Source organism: Pinus tabuliformis, chromosome 5_1, assembly GCF_031772625.1.
Source record: "Pinus tabuliformis cultivar Carrire ecotype Pingquan chromosome 5_1, CPIR1, whole genome shotgun sequence".
Taxonomy (NCBI): Eukaryota; Viridiplantae; Streptophyta; class Pinopsida; order Pinales; family Pinaceae; genus Pinus; species Pinus tabuliformis.
Window position 1 is genome coordinate 538,751,830 of NC_142305.1, and position 9,111 is coordinate 538,760,940.

Sequence of the window (9,111 nt, forward strand, 5' to 3'; positions counted from 1 at the left end):
CCTCTAGAAATTGCACAAATAGATTGGATAGATTACTGAGCTCAAAAATTGCGCAGAGCAGCCAAACACACTTCCTTGGAAAAACTGTGCAATTTGGCCCAGCACTTCAGCTCAGCCCAAAAATTGCAAATCAATTGGGCAACCTGCTAGGCTCAAAAATTACGCAGAACAGTCAGATAGGCTTCCTTCAAAAAATTTCGCAATTTGTCCGAGCACTGCAGCTCAGCCCAAAAATTGCACAATTCTGGCCAACAATCACCTGCTAATCCTAGAAATTGTGCAATCCTTCTGGGACAACCAATCCATCTCAACTAAGAAACTACGCAAATACCTCTCCGAGTCTAACAGGTTGTTGCATGTGCCTTCAGGTTGACTAGTTCCCTCGAGGACCGAGCAAAACTGATTTGCATGCATGGGCTGCTCTTTCTAAAATAGTAAAAGGAAGCATGCAAAAGGCATCCCTAGATTTAGGGATCTATTTTTAGCAGTTGGACGTTACATGCATAGATCATTTTAGAAACCTCCTACCAAGTGCCGCTTTTTTCCTAGATTTGTGGCATGCACTTCATAACCTCAATCTTATCAAAACTTATGAACCGAATGCTACAAAGTTCATTCCTCACACTGATCTCATAGCTTTGACATCCCACATTACATCCAGGAGTCTTCGACACTTTCAACTTAGCTGTTTCAAGGTAGGTCTACTTCTCATGTCTTGCATCGCATTTCTATCACTTTTTGTGTTTCTCTTCATGCAAGTGTTGTCTGCTTGATTTCAATGAATGTTTGTTGTCATTTTAATGCATCTTAGCTTGCAGAAGCATCATTTCAGTTTTCATTACCATCTCACTGTTGTCACATGCATGACATTGCTTTTTCATAAACAGTGATCATTGCAGCGACTCGTTTCACATTGTTGGCTTAGTGGGGCCTGACCTAGGTTCAGAAGTGATTTAGCGAAGAAAATCACAGTACTACTGGCCCTTTTGGCAATAGTCCGTGAAGCACGGACTAAGGTCTCACCCGAAGTAGTATGGGAGGGTGCTGGAACCAGGTTTCTGCACCCTAGGGATGTCTTGATGAAGGTTCTGGAGGTTCACGGTATGAACCTGCATGCTTGTGCTACTCTGCGCAGCTGTCTACCCTTCGCGACCTGTGCCACTACCTCCGCGCACCTCTATAAGGGCACGAAGAAAGTACTATCCTGATCTCTATTCTTACCACACTATTATATTAGTGCTTAACTTGTGAGGGCCCAATATTCTTATTACTTTATTCAACATTTAGGTAAGTGCACATAATCATAAATAGTATAAATGCATAAAGATAAACAAAAACAAAGATGGACAATATTCTGAATCAAACTTATCTTTATTAGTATTCCTTGTCAAGTATAATCCCGCTTACAGACCTGACTCCGCCCTGTGCACTCGGCTGCAGGGGTCCGCACACTCAGCTGCAGAGCCTCTTCCTACTACTATGACCCAATACACTTCAACTTCCCCCTATGCTCTAACCATGCCTTCGCATCTATCTATTGTTTGTTTTTCCCACCAAAAACTATCTTTACACTTAGAGCCTCGCTCTATTTATACAATCCCATGGTCTGCAGACCATGGGTAGGCCGACACAACTTTACATTATTTTACAATTCTTAGGGCAGACAACCCTATGACTCATCCTAGACTTTCGCGCTCCGCGCTCGCACTTCACGGAGTCTTACAATACAATTGACCAAAACTCAGGCTTTAAGCCCCAAAACCTATTGCGGGGGATCCCATGCCCAATAGGCCCCCAACACAATCATCGTGACTCATCCCAAGTCACTCTGCTGGTGCGGCGATCATGGAATGGAGCCCGTCCAACTGTGCTTGTGCTGCGCGAAGGTCCACAGTGCACTGCTCTACTGTCTACTAGTTCTGCTCTACTCTTTTTGCCTAATGCTCGCTGTTAGGGGTAGATCCCTATCTTAAGGCATGCATCACCTTCATTTTTGCGAGCTTTCCTTTGATATTGGCAATGATGCAGAAGGCCTCATCAATCCACGACAGAACGCGCGCTTTAAGTACTGCCTCTTTCTGTCACGCGTCATCCACCTATTCCTTCAACGCCTTTGCTTGTTGTAGCTTTGCTAACTACTGTGTCTGGACAACTGTCTGCGTCGTTCCACGCACACTATCATACTGCACTTGGAGCTCCCGCGTGTTATCGGGAAAACTAGTGTCTATGCAGAACTGCTAGTCCCACTAAGGGTGATAGCTACCTTAGAAACAAACATAGTAAAACTACTTTCGTTTTCCTTTATGAAAAGTAGATAGGAGGGGAAAGAAGGAGACCAACCTCTGTGTTGCGCTTGGTTCCTTGCTCGATTCCTCTCCCTTCTGATAGGTCCTTGCCACTCGCTTCCTCGTCTACCCAGCTTCAAAGAGTACCTGTAGAATCAAAGTAGCATAGCACTATACGAGAACATAGATCTACTATCATAAATAATATAGGAGTAGATATATATTAACCACACACAAGTATATATCAGCAAGCATACAAGAATATGGAGGAAAACTTGAATAGCTTTATTAATAATCAAGAAAGAGCCAAGAAGATTACAACCAATTGTTCTAACCCAGCATCATCCTCTCAGCAAGAAGCCCTTCTTCACATCATGAAAAGCTTAGATCACCCAACACTATGATGTTACAACAAGAAACCAACAACACTTCCTTACAAGATACAAAATTCCAGCCTCTAACCCCCGGATCTCTGGGATGAGAGATCTATATATAGATATTTGCAGAGGTGTGAGTCAGCTCTGGGTTTTTGATTAGTGTCTTCTCTCTGATAGTTCTTGATTCCACTTGGAGATTGATGATCTCTTACTCATCCCTGGGCGAATTCAGAGAGACAAGTGTCCTGGGGAAGTTTCTAGAAGATTCCAAGATCATCCACTTAGCAAACTGCTTCCGCCATTTGTCTACTCTCGTCCATCGCACCCCATAGAAGGGATTTTCAACATGCATCGCACTTCCCGAGTGCATTTAGGTGGGATGCATCGCACCCTGGCCATGGAGCAAGTGAAATGATCCAGTTTTGACCAGTTCTGAGTAGTTTTTCATGGAGAACTTCTGGGAGATGATGTAATCAGCTGACCTTGTTCTTTTAGGGGTTGGAACAACACCTTTAGGGACTTAGGAGCCCTTGGTTTATGAACATTTATGATTGGGGTTGCAGTGCCCAAAAATGTCTATAATAGTTGCCCCCTAAAGCATGAAGTCGTTAATTTTTTATTTCGGGTTAAATGCTTTATCATGAGGATCCGAAGTTTTTTCAATCTGGAAGGAGACCTGTAATAAGATACAATACAATACATTATCTTCATAATATCTTCATGATCTAGTTGAGGCGGGCATTCCCATGCTCAGCTTTATAAATTCATTTTCATGTACATGAGACAGAAAATCGTCTGAGTGTAGACTGATGATTCTAGTAGAGCCATCATCCCTTAGATTGGATGATTATCTGTGTAGCAATGATGTACATTTGATGTCTTTATTTTCCTGAATGTATATCGCAGCCCGGATGGATGAAACTAGATCCGGGGTCTTCAATTTCGTTCGATCTTCACTCAAAGTACAAGTCGATCCATGTGAGAGATGTCTTGGAGTCGAACATGGAAAGACATCGCCTGATTACCAGCCAATGGTATAAGCTGTTAACAAGCATGAGAGGAATCACCGATAATGATGATGATCCTCAAGGTACTACAGTACAATTCACGTGGTGTGAATAAGGGACTTAGCGTCGAACACCACGCAAAATCTTTCGGTTGAAGGCCATTGATGTAAACCTGTCGCCGGAAGTGAGAAACTTGCCATTGAGGCATGCAAGCTTCAAAGTACTGAAAGGGTTGTTCCTAAATCGAATTCTTGGATAATGAGCTGATGTCGACAAGAAGTGATCCGTCATAGCAGGGCCTTAGGGAATCCCACATCAATGACACAGAACGGAGCAAATGATTTTAATGGAGGTGAAAACGATATGGTAATATAAGGTTCAAGGTGGCGGTCATGAAAGAATGGAGCGTAAATGTATTGCAGTGGGTGAGACATAGGTGAATTCTCTGAGCGACTTCTCTTGAACATATCGGCGACACTGACATGATGGATTGGTAGCATTAACCCCATATGTGGATGGTGTGACAGAACCATGGTGATGTGACCAGTGAATGGAACAACCCAACCCAACTTGGATGCGGAGCGAAAGTGTCATGTTCAAGAGCGACTTGCTACCAATCAAGTTTTTTCAAGTTTTCTTCCCAATTTTTCCCCAGTCATTGCTGACCAGTACCTCTTTATTTTGTCAATCTTGAGGAGGATAACATATGCTTGTTCTATAATTTTCCCTTCGGGCAAACCCATCGCTATGTTTTAACGAGCCTAGCGATAGTGAAACTCGTTCTTGTCTGTTATGGACAAGTTTGTCGCTATTAGGTTTTAACGAGTTTAACGACAACGATAACTCGGTCCTTTTCAATTTTAGAGAGTCTGAAAAGGAACGTAAAGGAAACTCCAAAAATCCTTTTTCGTCATCTAATCCCTTAAGTCCGAAAAAGTATAAAATAATACAAAAGGGATGAATTTTTCGGTAATTTTAACAAGCCAAACAAAACAAACGCTCGATCTTTTTGTGTAATAATCCCTCAGGTCCAAAAAGATTAAAATCTAAAGGAGGGATAGCACATCCGGTCACTTTAATGAGCTGGAGAGGCCAATGGCTTGGCAATCTTTTCATATTTTACGAGTCAGTTGGAAAGAGCTTAAAGGAGACTCGTCTTTGAGGAACGAGTGATAAATTCGGGTAGCAGCTAATTCCAGGTAAGGTTTGGAATTTTCCAATCACGGCAGTGTTACAAGGATGGCTAACAGGATCACTCTTCGCAGCTATTCCTCAAAAGGGTAAACAATCAAGTGGAGGTGAATGATCGGCCAATACAGAGTGGAGGTGATGATGAGAACATGACCAAGGCTTTAAAGGCTGAAGTACTACATTCACGATGGTTATTTACCGGAAATTGGTTCATTTTTTATTTTAAAATGAGCTTAAACTCTGGAGAAACATTTGCTCATTGCTTATGTTTATTTTTTAACGAGCTTGAAGTCCGCATTAAAACTGCTCGATACGGGTTTATTTTTTAACGAGCTTTAACCCTGAGGTAACACTGCTCGTGATAAGTTTGCATGCCCCTAGCATAATAACACAAATCGAGGTGCATGCCCCCCAAGCTTCATTGCATTCAACTCGGTGGCTGGAATGAAGGTTTACCTTTGATATCTTTGAAGGACTCGACTTGGATTTTACGAGCTCGTAATCAAAGACTCGATTTGGAAAGGGAGTTGTTTAATTTTTTAATGAGGTTGATTTAGTAAAAGAACTATCCTCATAATCCACCATATTTACAGTATTTGATACAAAATCAAAAACTGAAGGATGATTAAGGTCGCGGGAATAATCTTCGTGGTAATCTGGAAGATGGGAATGATGGTGGTAATCTTCCCATGGTGCCTTTCTTAACATCATTGACTGAATGATTCCTTTTTCTGTAGACTATACATGTGACCAAGGATCTGAAGAGGTACCATATTCCTTGGACCTATCTATCCAAACACTCGATGAGCATTGATTTGGGTTTTCCCCCCAGGCCAAGAAAATTGATTGCTATAATATTTCTATTAGGGCGATGATCCATGCTGACAAAATGTTTAGGAATCTTCTGAATCCATTAGATATAGAAGATTTCATATTGCAGGTTTCCACTGTGGCCACTTCCGCCAGATTGTTTGGAGGCGGTAGGGAAAAAGTCCCCATTAATGTAGGGTCTTTTAGTAGGCCTACTCCGACATTTTGAAGTGATTGAGAGCTTCCATGGATCATTGGAATGCTTCCCGTAACTTGTGAACTGTTGGGGAGAAATGTTTGTTGGTCGACGATTGTAATTCCTCCTTGGAAGGGAAATGCAATCTTCCTGAAATAGGTCGACACAACAACGGCCATGGCATATATCTAGGGCCTTCCTAGTAGGATGTTATAATCGAGGTTTCCGTCGATAACTTCAACATCAATTTCTACTGTTTTTCCCCCCAGTTCGACTTGCAAGTTACTTAATATCCCATATGGGGTGTATGTTCATCCATCAAATGCTTTTAACATCGTTGATGATCGCAACAAGGGTGGTGAGCCTAAATTTTTCCAGCAACTCATCGACATAATACATGTAGATGCCCCCTCATCAATAATTGTTCGATGAACAGTTTTGTTGAGGGCTTTCACTTGAATAAGGAAAGCTAGTTGAGCTGGTAACAGAGGGTCATATAATTTGTGATTAAAGGATACAAGATTGGAATCTGTTGGGTCAATCCCACCTATTACTGATAATAGATCCTGCTTTTGGGAGAGGCAATTTTGTGGTACCTCAAGTGTCGACATAGCGGACGGCGATTGGGCCAAGTCCTCTACTATATTATAATTTTGTGCTAATTTGGCACGAGGATTAAATGTCGATTTGTGTACTACTCCCTTTGGCAGCTTTATCATTGGTTCAGGAATGATGGGTGGCACAACTTCGGTCGAAGTTGTTGTTGAACTACTAGGTTGATCTTTATCCTTGTTGTTCAACAGCTGTGGATTCCCGTAATCTTTATTCCTTGTCATTATCGAAGCATCATTTTGCTGTTTTGAAACCGATAACATAAGCACTTGGGATCGGGAAGCATTTTGATTAACAACCAGTTTGGTTCTCGGTTTTGGAAACGGATCAGTCAATAGTGCTGAGGTTTTTGAACTCTTAAAGAGTTTCTTAACTTCAGCTTTATGTGGACAATCTCTCGTCCGATGATCCTCATCGCATATCTGACACCTCGCAGGGGGTTTCCTTTGCCCATAAGGGTTTGCAGAAGGTTTTTCAGGAGATGACTCGTCCTGCTTCTTTTTTCTCCCTTTCTTTTTCTTCTTGCCCCCTAGTTGCTTTAGTTGTTTGCCCTTATCGGTCGACATAGCATTTACTTCCGAGGCGAGAAGTTCCTCATTTGCATTTTGACTAGAAATCTTACGGGCCTTTTTAGATGTAGCCTTTGTTGATTTCGTGTTTGTCGTACCAATCACGCCATCGCCGGCATGAGAGTCATTGTTCGATTTAGGAGGAGGAGGAATGGAAAATTCTGGTCTGGGAGCATCACGGATTTTATCGTAGAGCATGCCAGACTGAGTATAAATCAAGTCTAAATATTGCGCACGAGCAATAACTTGCTCTTCAGTGACGACTCCTCCCTTTGCCACATCTTCTGTAATGGAAGGTAATAATGACTTAATAAACCATTCAGCTAAAAGCTGATCAAGAATGTACGTTTTTACCATTCTACGATGACGTCGCCACTCATGAATATGATCAGATATATGAGTGGCCGTTGTTTGCTTGAAATTGGTAAGAAGTTCTGTTCCCATTTCGTACCTTATGGGTAACTGAAAATGGGCTAAAAAGGTTGTGGCTAGGGTATTGAAGTTGTCAAACGAAGCTCTGGGTAACTCAATATACCACTTTGCTGCTGGACCAGTTAACGTCCTCTGAAAAAGGCGAAGCCTAATCGAGTCATCATTTAGGGTGTATGATGAACACCATAGATGAAATGTCATCACATGATTCGACGGGTCTTCACCCGGATTTCCATTAAATTTAGGAATATCTGACGGAAGTTTATGCGGAATCACTGTCCACCAAGGGGCGTAAGCAATTGGATCGTTCGTTAGCCGATTTAGATCTGGTAACTCTAAAGTCACCACAAAGGGCAACTGTTGATTCAGGTTAGGTGAAGCATACCTAGGATAAGATGGAATCACCTGAGCAGTGGGTCTTTGCATACCAGCATAATGTATTTGATGCTGGTAATTTTGATAAGGTTGATGGGCATAACCATTATAGTATGGTTGTTGATAACCACTTTGGAAATGCGGTTGCCCATTACTTACAAAGACTTGTTGCTCAGGTCCTTGATATGATTGTTGGAATTGCGGTTGCTGAGATTGAACCAGCCATGGTTGTTGGACCATTTGCTGTTGTCCAATACTGGATGATTGACCAAGATGAGGAGTCATAGTACTTGTTTGATCCTGAGTCGCTCCAGATAAGGAGGCACTAACCTGAGGTTGCAATTGAGTCGTTGAGACAAGAGGCTGTTGTATTGCAACCTGAGAAACTTGGGGTTGACATACAACAGGTAGCGCTTGTACTTGCGATGCAGTCACCATAACAGGTATAGTGGGAATATTCGACATAGGGTGGACTGATTGCATTGAATATACAACCCTTGGTTACTGAGGCAGTATTGGTACCCAACCGCTGGATGTAATTCCAGTTTGACCTGAACTTTGTTGTAAACTCCCATATGGTTGTTCTCTGGGAGGGAACAATGAAAAGGCATACTGCCCTCCATATGGTGGAAATCCAGTACTTAAAGGGTAGATTTGCCTTTGAAGACACATTGGATCAATTTGTTGAGTTTCAACATAAGAAATACCAGATGATAATCCGGATGAAGAAATAGGAACTGACCATGTCGTCGAAACAGTCCCTAATTGGACTCCGGCTTGTTGTTGATAACTTGCCGGGACAGATGGTACACCAGCGAACATTGTTGGAGTAGCAGCAGGAGGTTCTGCTGCTGCTGCGTCAGATGACACAGTCCTGGATGTCGACGGTTGTTCAGACATATCTAGTCTATCCAAAAGATTTCCTAGCGATTCTACAAGAACTTGCGATGAAGGGAGACTAACTTCTAAGACCAACGAGGGAACAGTGACGTTATTCCGATTAAAATAAATTTTAGACGCTTTGACACAACTTGTTTTTTCAATTTTTAAGAGTCGAGAAAAAACAAAAGATGACTCTAGTCGCCTTCGATTTTTAATGAGCTTGAAGTGACAAGTGCTCAGATGGACCTTTTCCTTTAAGGAGTCTAAAAAGGAACGAAAGAGACTACTCTGGAAATCTAGACAGAGGGATTACCAAACCAATCACAAAACTGCAGAATACTTTTTACGGTACGGCAGTCAATCTTCTCGAATGCT